Raw genomic sequence first — 19,506 nt, 5'->3', positions numbered from 1 at the left:
ACCGGGCACATGACCTCCCAGTTACCCAGTGCCCACTGCTCCCTGGCATCTTCTGATGGGGCTCAGTGACAGCCAGTCACAGGTTTGGGACAGAAATCAAGGCCAGCACAGCAGGACAGCTGGGGTGGTTTAGAATCAGAATTTAAACCTGACAGAAATTAGCAATCTGGTAGAAATGATGCCTACTAGCACACTCATTTTGGTTCAGAATCCGATTTTTCTAGCATTTTTATACCGATTTGGTTTAGCTGCTGCTTCTAAACAAATTCTGCTTCTTGAAGTTCCACTGCAAAGCAGCCACTTTCCAAACAGTGTCCTAGTCAATTCATAAGGATTATAGAAGAAGAAGCAAGAGACATTAGTGAAAACCAGGTCAGGATTTGGACCGAGCTCTGTCTGACTCCAGAGTTCATTTTTGTCCACAGGGACGGAGCCTAGCTTCATATATATAAAACCAGAATTGAGCCGTCCAGTACGGTAGCCAGTAGCCACCTGGGACTATTTAAATTTAAATTAATTAAAGTTGAGTAAAATAAACTCAGTCACTCTAGCCAGAGTTGAGGCGCTCAGTAGCCACGTGCGGCGGCCGCCACCACTGGGACCGTGCAGCTGCAGGGCGTCTTTATCCCTGCAGAAGGTTCTGTCAGGCAGTGCTGAGGGTGCACAGGGCGCAGACAGGGGTCTGAGGATGGTCAGAGGAAGGGAAGTTGTGAGCAGGCTGTATGACCTTGTGGGTGTCCACGATGAGTGACCAGCTGTCTTGGGTTGCCCGGGACTGGGAAATTCCCTGTAACTTGGGACGAGTGGGCCACTGTGTTCACCACCGAGTTTTCCTTGTACATGTCACACGGCGCTCCGGTCCAGGACACAGAGTTTCACAGTTAGTCCAAGGTCACGGAGAAGCTAGTTAATATGTGCCAGCCTCGTTCAGGTTTGGGTGGGAGACGAACTCTGAGAAAGGACCACCAGGTAAGATGTGCCCAGCAAGGGCCTTGTCTAAACTGAAGGCTCCTGGAAGGTGGTACACCTGAACTGAGAGCCCACGCCTGGGAAGCCGTTAACCAGGCGAAGGAGCTGGAAAGTGAGGGGGAGCTAAATGAGCATCATCCTTAGGCAGTTCAGAGTCAGGCGGGTTGGTCGTCCGCCTGATTCTGCTGTGATCTGACTGTGTGGCCCCAGGCAAGCTCCCTTCCTTTCGTGCATCAGATTCACTTCCCTAGAAAGTCAGGCAGGTAGAACAGATGCCCAGAAATACCAGTCTGTACCTCTACCAGTGACACTTTTCCCACTAAATACTGGTATGTCTTTAAAGGCGACACATGCTTACGCGGAGGAAGTATTTGATCATCGCTTCTCTGTTATTTCAGAAATACCATCTTTGCCCTGGCTGGTGTGGCTCAGTGGATTGAGCGCTGGCCTGCGAACCAAAAAGGGCGCCAGTTTGATTCGTAGTCAGGGCACATGCCTGGGGGTTGCATGAGAGGGGGCAACCACNCAGTTCAGAGTCAGGCGGGTTGGTCGTCCGCCTGATTCTGCTGTGATCTGACTGTGTGGCCCCAGGCAAGCTCCCTTCCTTTCGTGCATCAGATTCACTTCCCTAGAAAGTCAGGCAGGTAGAACAGATGCCCAGAAATACCAGTCTGTACCTCTACCGGTGACACTTTTCCCACTAAATACTGGTATGTCTTTAAAGGCGACACATGCTTACGCGGAGGAAGTATTTGATCATCGCTTCTCCGTTATTTCAGAAATACCATCTTTGCCCTGGCTGGTGTGGCTCAGTGGATTGAGCGCTGGCCTGCGAACCAAAAAGGGCGCCGGTTTGATTCGTAGTCAGGGCACATGCCTGGGGGTTGCATGAGAGGGGGCAACCACACGTTGATGTTTCTTTCCCTCCCTTTCTCCCTCCCTTGCCCTCTCTCTAATAATAAATAAATAAATAATTTGGAAAAAGAAATACCATCTTTAATGAGTTCCTCTCCATTTCTCTCCACTCTTGGAAAAGAAGGACACAGTAATATCCAATAATAATATTGTTAGTTTAGAGAGGTGATTGGTTAAAGCTTCAAAATATTTATTTTGAATATTTGCCAATATTTAAGCACCCTACAATGTAGTCTCTTCCTTTCCCCTAAAATATCTGAGAATTCCTAAGGTTAAAGACAAAATTTTCAGTTGGGCATAGAGTTGCAAATATTACAGCTTCATAAAAAACATTTAAAAAATTTATAAGCAAGAGATCATGATGCTATGGAATAATTATTATAAGTAGGTAACAATTTATTGAGTATTTACTATATTTAAACACTCTTCTGGGAGAAAATTTTATTTAAAAAGGGATTAAGGCTTATTAAAAATACTATAGAGCTCTTGTAATTGAGTGGGATTATGGGTTTAAGTTGATAATTTTGTAAAAAGGGACAGAATGAATCATGGCTAAGAAAAACCAGCATATAATGAACAAGCCAATAAAATTACAAGACGAATTTATTGAAAAGGAGAACTAATTATTTGAATGATATATTTTTGGTTAATTAATACTTATTACATGTGTTCTGGGTAGCAGGCGCTGTTCAGAAGTTTTACATCTGCGATTCGGTTTAATTACAATGAGCTCGCCACTTCCAGATCAGATTTCCCATGGGCTCCGTTTGACTAATGAGTTATCCTAGCCCAGTGCTCCTGGGCCCTGTAGGTGCGTTACAATGACCTGCGGAGTGTTGGACAACTCTGGTGCTGGGGTTCCCCCCAGAGAGTCTGTTTAATTGTGCGGGGTTGAGGCTCAGCAGCAGTGCCTTTAAAGCTCTTCTTCTCTCCTCCTCCATGAATTCTGGTTAAGCCCGAGCGAGAAGCGAAGCACCGTGTTAAACTATTTGAGATGTTGTTTCACATACAGAAAAATGTTGGACCTGAACTCCTCCGCAGCAAGCAACTGTTGCACACTTCAGGAGGGACTTTGCTAGGCCAGGTGCAATAAGTGAAACACCTGCTTTCGTTGGTCTGTTTCCTATTAACTGGGATGTGGGAAGTGTCAGAAGAATTATAGAATGAAGCAGGCTAGAAAATGTTGCACTGCATGTCTCAGGCCTAGAATTTCCAGGTGCACTTAATTCGTCACCTGGGTTCTGCTGTGATAGTTATCAGAAACATGTCAGTGACTTGCATTGTAAGTGGTTTCCTCTACCCACCACCCCCCAGGAAGAAAAGGCTGTCTACGCTAGAGGTAGTTCCTTTTAATGAAATACACACATACCCACAGAATACAGATCTGTGAGTAAAAGCATTTACTAAGCCACGGGGAATGGTGGGGAATTCTTTGGGCAGAGGGGTTATAGGTTGAAAAGGGTTCTTTAAAAATTGTCTTTGATGTCATAGTAAATGTTTCATATCAAAACAGTGAAAAAAAACCATGAAGGAATTAAATGGTTTGGGGAGCTCAACTTTTCTTTGAAAAATTATTAGGGCCTTAGATCATATAACAGAATATTAACCTAAAAATGGCCCATAATCAAAAACATATTCAGTCCCTAAAAAATTTCTGGTCATCTTCACAAAGAGATTTATATCCATGGGAACTTTTGGTCCTGCCTAGGCGATCCCAGGAGTTGTGAAGGCGTGGTGTGATTGGTGGTCAGATAAAGGAGAGGGACCATCTGACATGCCAGCACTAAGCATTTTCCCCTAAAATAAGCAACATTTTGTCCTGGCTGGTGTGGCTCAGTGGGTAGGGCATCGTCCTGTAAACCAAAAAGGTCTCCGGTTTGATTCCCAGTCAGGACACATGCCTGGGTTGTTGAGGGCGTGCCTGGTCGATGTTTTTCTTGCACATTGATGTTTCAGCCCTCTTTCTTCCTCCCGTCCCCTCTCTCTGAAAATAAATAAATATATATTTTTTTTTAAAAAAGCAACCTTTCTGGTAAGGGTGGCCAGATAGATTTCCACTGAAGAATGTGCCTCTTTAAAAACATTATATTGGTCCTGGCCAGGAAGCTCAGTTGGTTAGTCATCCCAGTGTGCCAAGGTTGCAGGTTTGATCCTCAGTCAGGGCACATAAAAGAGTCAACCAATGAACACATAAATGAGTGGAACAACTCTCCCTTCCTGTCTCTCTAAAATCAATTAATCAATAAAAAATAAATCAATGAATACATCATATTGTATTTGCTGACGGGCAGTCACAGCATTCATTTGGACTTGGGGTTCTTCACTGGTACAGTACAATGAGGGGACTGCCCGTCTTCAGTGACATGAAGCCCATGGTGTCTCCTAGAGAGCTCTGGGGAGGACTGTTGAGTTGGTGGGTCTCTGGGTCTCCTGCCCTGGCCTCAGAGCCGCTGTGTGGGGACAGGGAGGGCTCTGGGTGGGTGTTCACTTGCAGAGAGAAGAAACCAATTCAATTCTGCAAGCATTCTTCAGGACCTACTGTGTGTCAGGCATAGTACCAGGTGCTGGGGGCACCTGGATGACCAAAACACAGTGTCATCTCTCAGGTCGCTTAATGTCCTGGCGGAGACAGGGACACAGATAATCCCAGCATTTTTTCAGCTAGGTCAGGGGCTGGGGTGGAGGGAGGGGGACAGTCCCATCAGAAGGCTGCTCGAGTATGTGAACCCTGGGTATTTTCTTTTCAGAAATAATACAAGCTCCCTCCTTGAGTCACTGCCCAGTCACTCCTTGGGGGAACAGAAAGAAGGAGGAGGGCCCACGTGGGATGGGTGGGGCTTCCCTCCGGCCCTGGAGTGGACTTGGGGGGCTTCGGCATACTGGTGAAAGAGGATTGTCAGGGGAAGAGGAGGATCTCTTAGGGAGGAACCTCAGGAAGTCATCAAGTCCAGGCGAGTGACCCTGGCAGGCCTACCTATGCACATATCCTCCGTCTCTCTTCCCAGTTTTTGTACTTGACCTTGCGAACCAGCAATTTAGCCTGTGGGCCTTTGCAGTTCTGCTCGGATGCCCTCCTGCCTGGGCTGGGCGAATTCTAACTTGTCTTTTAGTTCTCAGCTTAGATATCACCTCCCCGAGGAAACCTTACGCCCATCACTTCGCATTCCCTGCTGAGTAATTAGATAGGCTTCTCCGTGACCGCCCGACACCCGTACTCACCCCTGTTGTATCACTTTTTCATCCTCCACGGTAATTGCTTGTCTGCCTGTAATTGCCCCATTGATCTGTAAGAGCTCCTGGGTGGCTGGGACGGCTTCGTTCCTGGAGTCCTCTTCATGGCCACATGCTTGGCATATCATGGGTGTGCAGTAGATCATTCTTTTTTTTCCTTTACGATTTTATTTATTTTTAGAGAACGGAACAGAGGGAGAAAGAGAGGGAAATATCGATGTACGAGCGATACATACATTGGTTGCCCCTCACATGCCTCCTACTGGGGACTTGGCCCCCCAACCCAGGTTTGTGCCCTGACTGGGAATCGAACCCGGTGACCTTTAGGTTCACAGCCTGCGCTCAACCCACTGAGCCACAGGAGCCAGGACTATCATTCTCGAATGTGTATCTTCAGTTGTCAGCAAAGGCTGCAGGAGCTCAGAGAGGTTAACTGGCCCAAAGTCACAGAGCTCTGAGATTCTAATCAGGGGCCGGAGCCCCTGATGTGAGCCTGAGAAGGAGACAGGATCAGATCCGGTTTCTAGAGCCACAGTCAAGGGCCTCTCTGCCCGTTTTGTGAAAGCGAAAAGTCACCCCTTGTTGGGAGGTGACCACTTTCCTCCCAGGGGAGCCACACACTCTCTCCTGCGTTTCCCTGCGAGTGATGAAATGACCAGCTTACTCTTTGTGTCCTTTTTGAAAAAATCCTCACCCAAGGACATTTTCTTACTGCTCTTAGAGAGAGAGAAGGAGGAGAGAGAGAGAGGGAGGGAGACATCGGTGTGAGAGAGAACATTAATTGGTTGCTTTTTTGTACGTACCCTGACCAGGGATTGAACCTGCAACCTGGGTGTGTGCCCTGACTGGGAATTGAACCCATGACCCTTTGGCCTACGGGACCACACTCCAACCATTTGAGCCACCCCAGTCAGGGTACTTCACATTTTTAAAACAAACAAACAAACAAACAAACAAACAAACCCCAGAGTTTTGTGTGAGTGAGCTGGTACATTTTTTCTCATTTTTACACTTTTGCCCAAGGCCCTGATGTTTTTCCAAGGGAACAACTTCTCCCCATTTTCAGTTTGGTAAATGTGGTCAAAGAATCAGAAAAAAAATCTTTTATGGGAGGAGACAGGAGAGCTGTAATCCTGTTTCTGGGCCTCTGTGTGTGCACATGTGTGTGGTGTGTATACGTGTGTGGCGTGTGCACTCATACACATAGGGTGAGGGACGTATCACACACATTTGAGGAAACACACACAGCTAAGGAGTATGCTTCGATGGTTCTCAAATTAAATCCCCTCTTTCTCTGGCCACTGAGCAGTTCCGTGACAGCACTTCAAAGGGAATTTTAAAGCACACTCATGCAACGAGGACACGGAAAAGAAAACCTGAGCACAAAGCCCTGCTGGCAAAAGCAGCAGAAGTGGCTGGAAGGATCAGCCTACAGTGTTTGCCCAAGACCGTCATGCAGACGTGGCCCCAGACCTTTTGTGAATAAAACGAGGCAGGTTAAGTGGCTTCCGGTAGTTTCTGCACCCAATGCAGAGCAAAGAGAACACACAAAGGCAGCTAAAGATTTAATCAACAAAGGGGCAGCCAAAGGCATTCTGTTTCTCTGAGTGGTGGTAGTAAGAGTGTGTACGTTCTGACCTTGCTCCCGTCTCTACTAGGAGTGCTGGTGAGTGTGTTCACACGGGATGTTCATTGTGGTTTTTCTCACAGCTCCCTTGGAGTCATGCGTTGTTGTCAACGTCTCCCCGTCCCATTTGAGTGTGCCAGGGGTGGTGTAATGTGCACGCTTGTTTTCCTTTCTCCTCAGTGTAGAAACCTGAAACAGGAAGTGATTCAGGGGGTAGAATGACTAACACCAGTTCAAAGTCAAGCTGAGCGGAGCATTTTGCTGGGACCCAGACTTGCTGCTGAAGCCTGCGTCCTTTATCTGAGAATTCTGGCCCGCCCTCTGTTCCCAAGACAAAGCTGTTTAGCCAAACTGCCCCTCCGTCATGGGAGTTTGGTTTGGTTTGGTTGTTCTTCATCTGCTGTGCAACCTTCAGCAAGTTACTGAACTTCTCTGACTCTCCATTTCTTTATTTGTAGTCCATTAGACTAAACGTTAGATGAGAAGAATGTTTGTGGAGAAACATGCTCTGTGAACTCCAGGGGTCTGAAGTGGCAGAATTTGGCATTGGGATTTCAAGGCCCTGTCTTCTGCATGGGAGAAGATAACAGTGGCTGGGATGTATTGGGAGCTTATTGTGTGCTGAGGTCTGTTGCTTCTTGCTTAATCCTTGCTGTAACTCTGTTTTGCAGGAGAAGAAACTAAGGCCTGGAGTTTGAGTCCTTTGTTCAAGGTTACCAAGTTGGTAAGTAACAGAGCCCTATTTGACCCTGGGCATCTGACTTCAGCCCCTGTGCCCTTAACCCCTTCACGCTGAAGCAGAATTAAAGTGGACGGTCATACCAGGCCAGGGCATCGATTTCAGTTCATTGAAATGAGAACCTTCTGCCTCTGTTGAAATCTGAATCCACATGCAGTCTTTCATTCACTCCATGAGTGTTTATTAAGAACCTAAAATTATTAGTTATTAATTTTAGTAAGAACGATATAACCCTGGAGGGAAGAAGACATCCCAGCCTCCTACCGTCAGTCATAATAATAGCTGACATTGATTGAACACCCTTGAATAGCAGACCTCGTGCTAAGAGTCTCATCTGAATTATCCTGGTTAAGCTTCACAACAGCCCTAGAAAGTTGAACTTTAAACAAGAGAAGTAACTTGTCCAAGTTCACTCCACTAGTGAGTGGTTGTCTTGGCCCATTCCAGATGCTGTAACAGGAGACCATGGACTAGGGGCCATAGAACCAACAGAAATTTAATTCTCCTCGCTCTAGAGGCCGACAAGTCCAAGAATTGAGGTGCTGGCAGATTTGGTGGCTGGGGAAGGCCCACTTCCTCATTCATGGGTGGCCCCCTTCTTGCCAGAACCTCACAGTGTGGAGGGACTGGGGTAGCTCTCTGGGGTCTCTTTGATAAGGGCAGTCATCCCGTTCATAAGGGCTCCACCCTCGTGACCTAATCACCTCCCAAAGTTCCCACCTCCTAATCCCATCCCACTGGGGGTTAAGTGTCAATATGTAGATTTTGTGGGAACACAAACAGCAAGGATAGAGCCAGTATTCACGTCCGAGTGGTCCGGCTGGAGAGCCAGTGATCATAACTGCTGGAAACCTGTCACTCCTGTAAGGCTGCCCCTGGCAAACCAAGTCTGCGAGCCTGGGTGCCCTCCGGGCACAAAGGGGGGCTTTCCTGTCCTGCCTCTTCTTTTCCTAGACCTCCTGGTCTCCTCCCGACCCTCCATGGCACTGACTGGCGTCTGGGCAGGTTTAGCCACAGGATGGCGATCCATTGATGAGTGTTAAGCAGCAGTCTCTCAGGCATGCTTTCAACTCTTATTTTAATTGAGGTGTAACACACTGTAATATGCACCCGTCGTATTAATCATACAGCTTGGTGAATTTGTAGCCTGTGACGCCCATCTCGCCACCACCCAGAGCGGGGGACGCGGTTTTCCCGTCACTCCGGCAAGTCCCCTCGGGCCCGTTTGAATTAGACATGCCGCTGTTCAGACTTACGGAAACCCTGTCTCTGTGCTGTTGAAGACTCCTGCTTGTAACTTATCCAGACCCAAATATACTTGCTCAACAAAAACAAAACCCAGTAGGGATAAAAATCATGCTTTCAGCAGCGTGGGCGATCCTGTCATTCCACCCCACTGGCCTCTCTCTCGGAGTGAGTGTGAGAGAGAGACCCAGACCTGCCGTTCCTCCTGCTGGTCTTTGTGCCCGTGGCTCTGTGTGCTGGGAGTGTCTCGTGCCGCCGAGTGTGTTTCTCATCGGCATAGATTTTAGTTCCCATGCAACACGGCCCCAGAGTCCGAGCCAGCGGTTTCCTCTGGTGCTCAACCCCAGGAACCAAATCTGATGCCGAAGAAGAATGGGCTGTGTTGGGCTTAATGGGAGACCCGATTTGGGGGTTCTCAAGGAGAATTTTGACTCCTTTCACTTTCACATTACACGCTGACTTTAGACACTAACCCTTGAGTGAGATGCAGTCGGAATATGCACAGAACTTGATGGGGGAAAGGGGGAACTTGAGATTGGTGACTTGGAACATGGTGGCACCGTGACGGGCTCTGCTGATCTGGGTGAGTCCTTCCTGCTCTGAATGCAGGGCTGACTAAAATATAAGAATTGTATCCTGGGAAACTTCTCAGGGTACTCCCCAGGATACAGTGTATCGAAGGGGGGTCCACGAGTGTCGAAGAGAGAAGTCTGAGCCCAATGGTTATGTATGAGCCATAGAGCCTGGGATGTTGAGATTTTAACTCCACAGCTAGTCTAGACACGAAAACCTGGCCCAAGCTGGGACTGAGTACCCAGGAGCCTTGAACATCATACTTCTCCAAGAAAAGGGGCCAGGAAAACTCCACTCTCTGGAGAAACAGAAAGGAAGCTCGCCCCGAGTGGAAATACATCACCAGCAAGAGATTAAAAACCTGGGGTTGTACTACATGAGCTTCTGGAATCCATGTGGTTATTGCTGATGAGAGGGAAGACCCCTCCAGCTGAGAAACTAGCATGAAACTGGGCCAGACCCGGGGCATCCCCAGCACAAACACAGAATCACTCCATCGGGATGTCTCACCAAGCCAGGCCTAACAGGGACTCCCGCAGAGAGAACTACCTGCTCTGAAGATGAGTTCACAGTTAAACAGTGTGAACTGTTCAGGAAATGATAACTGAGTGGAAAATAATAGAACCATAAAAGACTATAAAGTTGTGTATTTAAAATGATTAAAGACTAAAGATGATATCAAAAATATAAGAAAGAGGAAAAAGGAATAGGTTGATTTGAGAAGCTGCCAAATTGTTATGAAAAACAGTCATTGAAATTATCCCACAAAGGGGTTAACTGACAGGTGAGACGCAACTAAAAGATAATTAGTGAACTGGAAGGCAATAGTTGGCAATTGCATTTGTTAAGCCTTTAGTATGTGCCAGACGCTGTTCTCTGCACTCGCATCGAATCCTCAGAACAAGGTTATAAGGAAGGCATTACCATGATCACCTTCGTTTTATAGTCAACGAGACTAACGCATAGTAAGTTAAGCCACTGGCCAAGGTGTCACACAGCTGGCATGTGATGGGGCAGGGATTTGACTCCAGGATGTCTAGTGTAGCCTGGAGTCCGTCGTAATTACTGCACTGTGGGAGATCTTCGAATACGTGATAAAGAGATGCGAGTATGAAAGGATGATAAAGAGTCATAGAGGAGATAATGAGAGGGTACTACGTAGGTGTAAACGGAGGGACTAGGGGAGAGGCAGTGTTCGAAGACGATGATTAGATGTCCCTTCAGGTCTTCTCTAGTCCTGGGTTCCAAGAATTTGTGACTGAGTCATAAGAATTTGTGACCATTCGAGGGTGGAAATTTCCAAAGGAGGGTGGCAGAGCCTCAATTTCTGCTGTAGTATGCACTGGTGTCCTGATATGTTTGACAAAGCTCTCTCCGACCTGGTTTGTCATTTGCTGATTTCTAAGGTGTAATACTTGCACCACGACCAGCGTGAGGCTATGTACATGAAGTCACTGAACAGAGAACTGGGGAGAGAGGTGTAGAGACCGCCCCAGCACCCGGAGGCTCCGATGTGCATTCTCTCTCAAACCCTGATCTCTGCGTTGCACGGCCAAGTGCAAGATTTGCAGGAAGTGGTGATGTCCTGTGTCTAATGTCCTGTGTGCTATCACAGGGGAGGGGAGACCCAGTGGGACAAGAGAGGAGCTCTGCCCGCCCATCTTCCCTCGAATTAAAAAAACAGTTTTGTGAATGTGGGTGGAGAACCTGGAAAACTTACTATATTCTGGGTGACAGTGAACACGAGTACAACGTCTTTGGAGGGCGGTTTGGCACCCTGACCTTTCAAGTGCATGTACCCTTTGACCCTGCAACTCCACTTTAAGGACTCGATCTTATTAATTTCACCTGCCCTGTAGTCCCACACATCTGTACAGATGTCTGTTCACTGCAGCTGTGTTTATAATGGCCGGACCCTGGAAGCAGTTGAATGTGTGTCGGTTGGGGGTTGATTGACTGAAACACGGTGTATTCTTGGAGTAGAGTACTGGGCCACTGTGTGAAACAGGTCATGTGGAGGGTTGATCTCCAGGTTACATTTTTAAGTTGTATGCAGTATCCACCTGCACATATGGTAGAAAAGAGAGGAAGGTGTAAATGCTCATTATACACTTCTCCGCACACAGACATGTGCTTGGTTGCACATGGACTCTCCCTGGAAAGACACCATGAGGAAGGTGGTTGTGGGGGTACCTTCTTTGGGGACAAAAAACTGTGGGTCTAAGATGGAAGATATCTTATTCTATATCCTGTTGTATTCTTTTCAATCTTTAAACATAGACACATAGTATTTTTTTCTGTTAAAAACAAACTAGTTTACAGAAACTTCACTTTGGGAGCTTTCAACATCAAAGGCCCTCTTGTTTTTCGAGGAGGTTGGCAGGTCTCCGTGGCATTGCTAACCCCCAGCAAATGCTGAGCATACACGTCAAACACCAGGCACTTCGGTGTGGTCTGGCGTCGCCCACACATGCCTGTCCACTCTGGGTCTCCCCATCGCCTGGTTCTGCCTAGACCCCTGTGCTTGCCCATCAGGTTATGAGAAATGATAGTCCCATTGTCAGGAAGGGAAGAGGTCAAGTCTTGCAGCATGCAAGGAGAGAGCCGGATTCAACAGCAATGTTGAAAGTGAATTTAAGGCTGCTTTTTAGGAGTTGCAGTTATTGGACAGGCCATCAAAACCCTTTCTTCTTCCTGGCACTCGCTCCTGGGGCCTCTCTTGAGACCCCAGCTTCCATTGGCATTAATTTTTCCAGCTGTACGATTGTTTCCTCTGGAAAGTTGGAGCTGTGTTGTTGGGCCAAATCAGTCGCCGATGTGTTTAGAAACAGCGAAGATGAGGGTCCTGTGGTGTCCTCCTTTCTGACTTATTTTATCTGCACAACTTCCCTGTTGAGCGTGAGCCGTCGAAGGTGTACGAGACGCTACCTCTGGTCACTTGAAAAGGCCGACCTTCAGGGACTTCCTTAGCAAAATCGATGTTCCCAGAGGCACTTCTAGTGCCATAATTGTCGCCCTCTGCAATCTGCCACATTTCTAACCCATCATGGGATGTCTTACAGAACCATGGGCTTTCTCTTGTCTCTCTCCCATTTTATCATTTGGTAATAAATTCGGTACATAGGTTATTTATCTCAAAAAGATGTTGTTATGATCTGATCAACCGTAACCCAAATGGGAAAGAAAATGGGAGTGAAAAGTTACATTTATAAAACCAAAATCACCAAAACTGACCTCAGGATGATTCAAGAGTGTGACCTCATCCATAACCTTTGGGTGCAATCCTTGCAAGTGAGGGCCACTGACCATGGCACATTGCTGTCTCTCTGGGCACCGTTTTGTGGGTTTATTTAGAGCATGTCCTTAAGCACTTTAGTTGTCATTGCTCTGAGTACAATGTGGGCCGCAGTGGTTTTCGGTTGTGAGAGGCGATTGTGTATTGGCGGTGTTATCTGGGCTCCCCCAAACAGTAATTCTATCTTCCTTGCCTAATGCCGATGTGGAGTTGGTTTAAATGCTATTTCTTATGTGAGTCCTTTCCTGACTCCCCATCCTGCGCTCCTATTACGCTGTGTAGAATTTAATTAAAGCAATTATCTGATTGGCTTTAAATAATTGTAGTTGTTTATAGCTCTCTCTGTATCAGACTGAATGCTAGGAAAAGTAGCCCGGATCATCTTGCTTCATCTGTGCCTGGCCCGCATGCCACAGATGTCGCAGAACTTCAAATTTCATTACTCAGGATTCTCTCGACCTTGAACAGAACCCCAACTCAAACTGGCTTCTGCAGAAAGGGGATTTGCTGGTTTATGTAACCGAAAAGTCCAGGGGGGGAACGTAAGACTTAAATGGTGTTGCTAAGGCTTACATGGTTTTTCTCCATCTCTCAGTGCTTGCCTACCATTTCCTTTTAGATTTTGGTGGCAAGACGGCTGTCAGCAGTTCTAGCAAAAGGGAAAAAAAGGCCACTTTTCCAACAGTTCACCAGAGTCGCAGAATTGAGTCCAAGTGCCTCTGATTGGCCTTCTCTTGGTAACATGCCATCTCTGAACCAATCCCTATGGCCAGGCAAATACAATGCTTTGATTGGCCATCCTTGATCAAATGCCCGCCCGCTGAAGAAACTAGGGTAGGGTCTGTACCTCCCAGAGCCCAGGGATAGAGGCTGAGGGAATGTCAATCCCAAGACTGTATGGGAACTCTGTGTGTGTGTGTGTGTGTGTGTGTGAGATGGTGGGAGGATGTAGGCAAAAGCCAGGATGTCCATTATAGTGGGATTTTCATCAGCATTTACTCAGTGAATGAATTAACAGATGAATGAGCAAGCAGGAGCAGGCTGCTGTTTCTGTGAGCTCGTTATACAATACCCTGAGTGGGCTTTTAACAGATGGAACCTTTGCAGAGAGGAGGGATAAAAGAGAGCCTTGAAATCAAGTCATAGATAGATGGCATTAACTTCGCTGAAATATTTAACAAGAAATAAGAGACACAGGAGACAAGTAAGCCACATATGAGAGCTGTTTCCTAGTGTCTAAAGGGCATTCACAGAGGTGGGACATTTACTGGGTCCCCACATTATATTATAGGTGTTTGATATCACCTCACTTATATTTTTGCTTTATTAGGCAACTGATATATGTTCATTTCTAGAAAATTCAAAAATGCACAAAGGAAAGAAAAATAAAAGTCCTCCCATAACCTTACCACCTAGGATTCATGGATATTAATATTTTGGTATATTCTTTTCATCTTTTCTCCCTATTTGTAGGTACATTTTAAAAATTATTATTTAATTTTGGTGATTGTGTTTGTCAGGGAAAGAAACTGTGGCTCAGAGATTTTAAGAAGTTGCCTGAGGTCCCGGGTCCGGACACTGGACTTCTAGGGAGGGAATTCAGTCCACATCTAATTAGCCTCAGAAACCCTCTTTCTTTTCTGGGTCTTTGTATAACCAGTCTCTGCACTAATAGGTTTCTGTTTAATAACAAATTTATTTATTGTTTTTTTAAATAACACATTTTTTATTGTTAATAAGGTTTTAATATTGTTCCATTGTGCGAATCTTGATTTCGTCATTCTTTGTTTATTCACTCACTTATCTTCATCCATATACTCAGGAGATATTTCACTGGGTGCTTTCTGGGTGCCGGGTGTACACCAGTCAGTGAGGCTCGGAGCTGACTGTCTAGCTGAGTTCCATGTCACTCATACATGGTTAAGCCCAAAGCCCCCAGAGATGTTCAAATTTGTGAGACTGCCAATTGCGCAGAAAGCGGTCCCACATCTCTTCCAGGAAGCAGCCAGTGAAGCAAAGAGAAAGCATCATAGTCAGAGAGCTGGAGGGCTGAGTCTTATATATGCCCTGTGCCCAAGACCCCTCTCCTACAGACGAAGGGTTTGTGTCGAGGGATGGGAGGCGCAGGGTGTGTGAGCCCTGTCCACACCTTCCCAGGGCTTTCTCTGCTGGGTGATGTGGGGTGTGGCCCACCACTTTGTATATATGGTAACCCTATTTTCTGAACCCCAGCTCAAAATCCATGGTGCAAAGCAGGGTTAGCCGAATAGAAGAAAGGAAACCAATGTCTTGAATGCAGCCTACCCCAGGCCCTTTTGCATGGCTCCCTTTCCCAGGGAGATAGGCGTTGTTATCCTCCTATCGCAGTGGAGGACGCTGAGGCTCAGTTGGAGCTGATTTGAATTCAGACCTGTCTGATGGCTCCAGATCCTGTGTGCTTCCAATTTGTGCTGCCCTGATCCAGGCACTTTTGGGGAAAGGGGCTTTAAAAAGTTCTGAAATGCCAGGTGATTTGGTCAGCTTCATACCATTCACTTATTTAAAAAGTATTGAGGGCTTGTGGCCAGAAACTTTTTTAGTCCCTGGGAGACTGGGTGACCAAGACTGATGATGTCTCCTGCTCCTAGACAACTTGAAGTCTGAGTGAAATGGTTGCAAGAGTAATAATGTTTCTGTACAATGCTTTGCTCAGTGTTTCATTCAGCCGCACAAGAGGATGTATCAGTTAGGATGCTTGAGTTGCAAGGGACAGAAAACCCAGCTCAAGTTGGATCATTGAATGAAGCAATTGAGTGGTTCATGTAACCAGAAAGTGGAGCAGTAGGATGGATTTCAGGCATGCTTTGATCAGGGCTCCAGCTTCATTTATTTGTGATTCTCTGGGCTCTGTGTTTCTCTGTCTGTTGGCTTTGTTCTCAGGTTGACTGCCTTTGTATCAGGGAGATGGCTGCTGTTCGGCACCAGGAGACACCACTTAGAAAGAGCATGTTTCAAAAGTGTAGAGAGCTGTCCAATGTGGTGGTCTGGCTGTTCCTAGTTTTTAGGTTACATGCTTGTTTGTTCACATCTGGGGAAAGAGCTACTGTCTCCGAGCTTCCCAATGATTGGATAATATTGGGACTTGCCTCTATCTCTGAACCAATCATGGTGGCAGAGGAAATGGGATAACATTGATTGGTTAGCCCTTTGAGGACCCACCCTGGAATTGGAGATGAGGACTAATGACTGAAGGATGCTGCTTAGTCAGAGAAGAATGGAGTCACTAAAAGGTCATTCTCTAGGATCTGCATATAGCAAGATGAGTAGGCATTTTCCCTTCTCTTAACAAGCTCATGTTCTAGTGAACTTCCTGAGATTTTTGCCAATGAGCAGAGGAGGGCATTCACCTTTATCGAATGCTAGTGACTTTACATATGTTTTCTTAGTTCTTTGTGTCCCTCTGTAGCAGATAAGGATTTCCATCTTAGAGACTAGGAGACAACTTCGAAAGGTTAAATTGCTTGCCAGCAGTCACGCGGTTCAGAGCATGCAGAGTGTTTGGAGGCTGTGGATCTCACGTTCTGCCCTCTCTGTTTTGTGATGGTTGTAGAGGAAATAGATCCTTAGCAGAGACCCTACAAAGGTTTGCCTAATGACTTCTGAGCAATAAGCAGGGCCTTGGGAGTAGTTACTGCTTTTCATTTCAAGTTTTATTAGACAAATCCTGCCTGCTTTTTCTCTTTAATTCTATGGGAGAGGAAAACTCCTTTCCCAGGTCTAGAGAAGCAACAGATAATTGAATGAGCTTCTGAGAAAAGCAGAACCAGTGTCAACTTGATGCATCAGAAAACACGGTTGCATTCAGATAATTTTACAAAAATGTCTCTCTCTTTTTGACTTTGCTCCCTGAGGCTGCCACTCAGTTTTAAAGTGACTCTTATGTAATCCTATACAATGCTTCATTCCCTTGGGTTCCAGTTAACTCACGTTTTTGAAATACAGAATATATTCTTGGGGTGTTAAGTGTTTATGGAAAGCCAGGGTGATCTCTGGATTAAACTGCTCAAGCAAGGGCAAACAGGCTGGATTTCCTGGTTTTCTCCTGACTCTACAGAGGCATGATCTTCAACAGAGCAGGAGATGATTTGTCAAAAATCAAATCATTAAAAATCCAAAGCGAAGGCTACCTGCTGGGTGAATTAATTCACCAACTCGGGGAGTGAGACACAAACACTGTAGTTCTTAAGTTCTCTGGGTGATTCCAGTGTGCAGAGAAGTTCAGGAACCATGGGTCTGTGACAATTATAATAAGATCATGATTGTTTCAAGAGGAGTAGAGCTAATGGTAATGACAATGGTACAAGCCATCAATCATGATCATTTCCGGCTGCTTCCCCGTATGCCAGGCAGTGTCCTGGGTGTTTCACAAACATCCTAACACCTCTGCTGCGCCACCCTGCAAGACAGCTTTCTAGTTGGTTGGAGAAGCAAAGGAGAGGCCATGTCTTTTAACCTGCTGGCAGCTACAGACTTGCTTAATCCCGATTGTCAGGTGAGGTCCAGAAAGATGGAGCTGCTGGGCCCGTGCCGTTGACCCCAGAGTGACCACTGTGGTCTTGACTGGGGCTGAGATTTGGGGGTTGCTTGTTACCACAGTGTAACCTGGCTCATCCTCACGGACACAGCCGTCCTTTCAATCACCACATCGGATTCAGGAGTCGATATGCAAAAGCACACTTTGCAAACTTACAAATTGAGGGCGAGTTGATTCTGGCCTGTGGCTTGGAAAGAGAAATGAGCATAGAAAACCAGGCTATTAATCTTGGGCTGGTTGATTCATCCATCAAAATCACTCAGTGTGTTTCAAGGAGTCAGGGTAAATCAATTAATAAAACATTACCTGTGTGTCTGTAGCACTTTTCTCAACGGGGTACATGGTGCTATACACACCTCAGGTAATTGCTAGCCTTTTGGACACATGCTGGAAGGACTGTCAGGTGGGAGCAGGGCTGTGTGCTACTGTAAGGTATAAACAGAAACTAGGTTATGTTGAAATGCTTATCCAGCGTCCATAGAGATGCCTGACTGGAGTGTTGGGGGAGGTCAGAGTTTGGCCTGAAATGTGAGAGGGTTGGTGAGGGTGCCCGGAGTAGACAGACCAGCATGAGCAAAGGCCCGGTAGCAGGAAGTAGTACATACTTACAGGAACTCTGTACTCAGTTTAGTATCAGTACCAAGAAAGAAACCATCCCCCATGCTCACGGGTGATTGGAATGACCCATGAAACCTGCATTCCCACTTGTTTCTTAATCAGTCAGCACATGGATCTCCTAACATCTTTTTTCTTTTTTACTTTGGAAGAGATGTGTACATCATGAAGGGCCAGAGAAGCCTAATGGTTTAATTGGCCTCCTTTACCCTGAGTGATCCCATCAGAGGTGATACTAAATGTTGCACACTGTGAACTCGGAGGGGTTTTTTACAGTACTCTGCTGACCCCTTGGTGATCAGGACTTTTGGAAACGAACTCGGTAGTTGTCTGACAGTGTAGATTGGAACCTCTGTGACCAAACTCCGAACCCAGAGTCTGGGGGAGAGGGTGACCCTTGAGTCCCCCTCTGGGCCCCTCTTGGGCCCTCCACCTTCTTAAGAATAAAACATTGGGTTGAAGGTGAATTCCGAGGTTCTTTTCACATCCCAAATGAGGCGATTCAGGGGCCATTCAATAAAACTGCTACATAAACGCTGAAGTGGGCCCTGTGGACATTTTCTCCACATCTGTGGGTTCAGACAAGACCAGAGCTGCAGCAAAGTAGCTGTCTTCTCACCTCCATCTCCCTCTGTCCTGTAAGACAGAGTTAAATCTTTCTCATTCGACCTGTGTTCCAGCATGAAATCAGCACCAGGATTTTAGAGACGAAGGTAGCTAAACCAGTTAAGCTTCTTAACTTGGAGCATATTGGTTTTCTCCTGGAAAGATTTTTACCCCCAAACCTCACGCAATACTTTTTCTTGTACAGCCCCCAAACTCAAAACTCTTTCCATATGCTTAGCTCATGTTGGACATTCCCACTTTCTGTCTAAAGCTCTGTCTTTCAGCAATTGGGTCACACAGTTAGTCAGTCATGTAAGTATTTTGGCTACTTTGGGGAGGATTTAAATCTCACCTTCTTGCCTGCCTACCTGATTCCCTGCTTCCAGCTCTGTGTGCGCATGGTTAAGGCCCTAGGCCTGGATTAACTCAAGCCGGACTGATGCTATCTCCTTGACCAGCTGCAACTGTTGGGTGCAGGCCTGTGCTAGCCCTGCCCTCATGGAACGCCCAGTGTGCAAGGACATTCAGAAATCCCCATATAATTACAACCCTGTTGTGCGTTCTCACCGAGCGAACGCACAGGTCCTGGGGCCTCCCGCAGCAGGGGATCTGAGCTGGTGTAGGCTGCACACTGCCTGCAACCTAGTAAACCCTGGGGGCCAGCCTGTCCCTCTTGGGAAAAACTTTGCCTGGGGGGAAGGGGTGGGAGGGGAAAGTGAAGGTCTGCAGAAAGTCTATCTTCTCCTCTTTTTTTTTTTTGCCATTAAAATCTTGGCAAGAAAACATGCTATTGTTTATTTTTACCAAACTAAACGTTTATTTTGGTCACCTGTATCAACCACAGATTCCCAAATTGAACTCCTAGGCATTGTCCTGGTTCATCGTACCTCAGCTTTTCTGCTTTCTTGGCTGCACACAAGTTTGCTTCTTTCTCTCTCTCTCTTTCTCTCTCTGTTTTTCTTTGGGGACTCTAGTAACTCCAGGTGGCGAATGGGTGGTGGGGAATACAGCTCTGTGGAAATGCAGCTCTAAAGCAGTACAAACACTGAGAAAAAAATGGGAAGCTTGTCAAGAGGGAAGTGCTGTGTTAAAACATTTTACTGTTATTGACATTGAAG

The 19,506-nt window shown here is 46.4% G+C and overlaps 1 protein-coding gene across 6 annotated transcripts in view; it reads left to right on the top strand.

Moving 5' to 3' along the window:
* The window catches only part of CYRIB (CYFIP related Rac1 interactor B), a 131,264-nt gene that overhangs the window by 28,808 nt on the left and 82,950 nt on the right, over window positions 1–19,506 (top strand). For all 6 annotated transcript variants that reach the window (XM_037048548.1, XM_037048554.1, XM_037048551.1 and 3 more), the window contains exon 2: window positions 7,414–7,466. The gene's annotated coding sequence lies outside the window, so the exon portion shown is untranslated. The remainder of the gene's footprint in view (window positions 1–7,413; window positions 7,467–19,506) is intronic.

This window comes from Sturnira hondurensis, unplaced genomic scaffold (assembly GCF_014824575.4).
Source record: "Sturnira hondurensis isolate 20B ecotype Veracruz unplaced genomic scaffold, ASM1482457v3 Scaffold0006413, whole genome shotgun sequence".
NCBI lineage: Eukaryota > Metazoa > Chordata > Mammalia > Chiroptera > Phyllostomidae > Sturnira > Sturnira hondurensis.
This window is presented reverse-complemented; position numbering and strand designations above follow the sequence as displayed.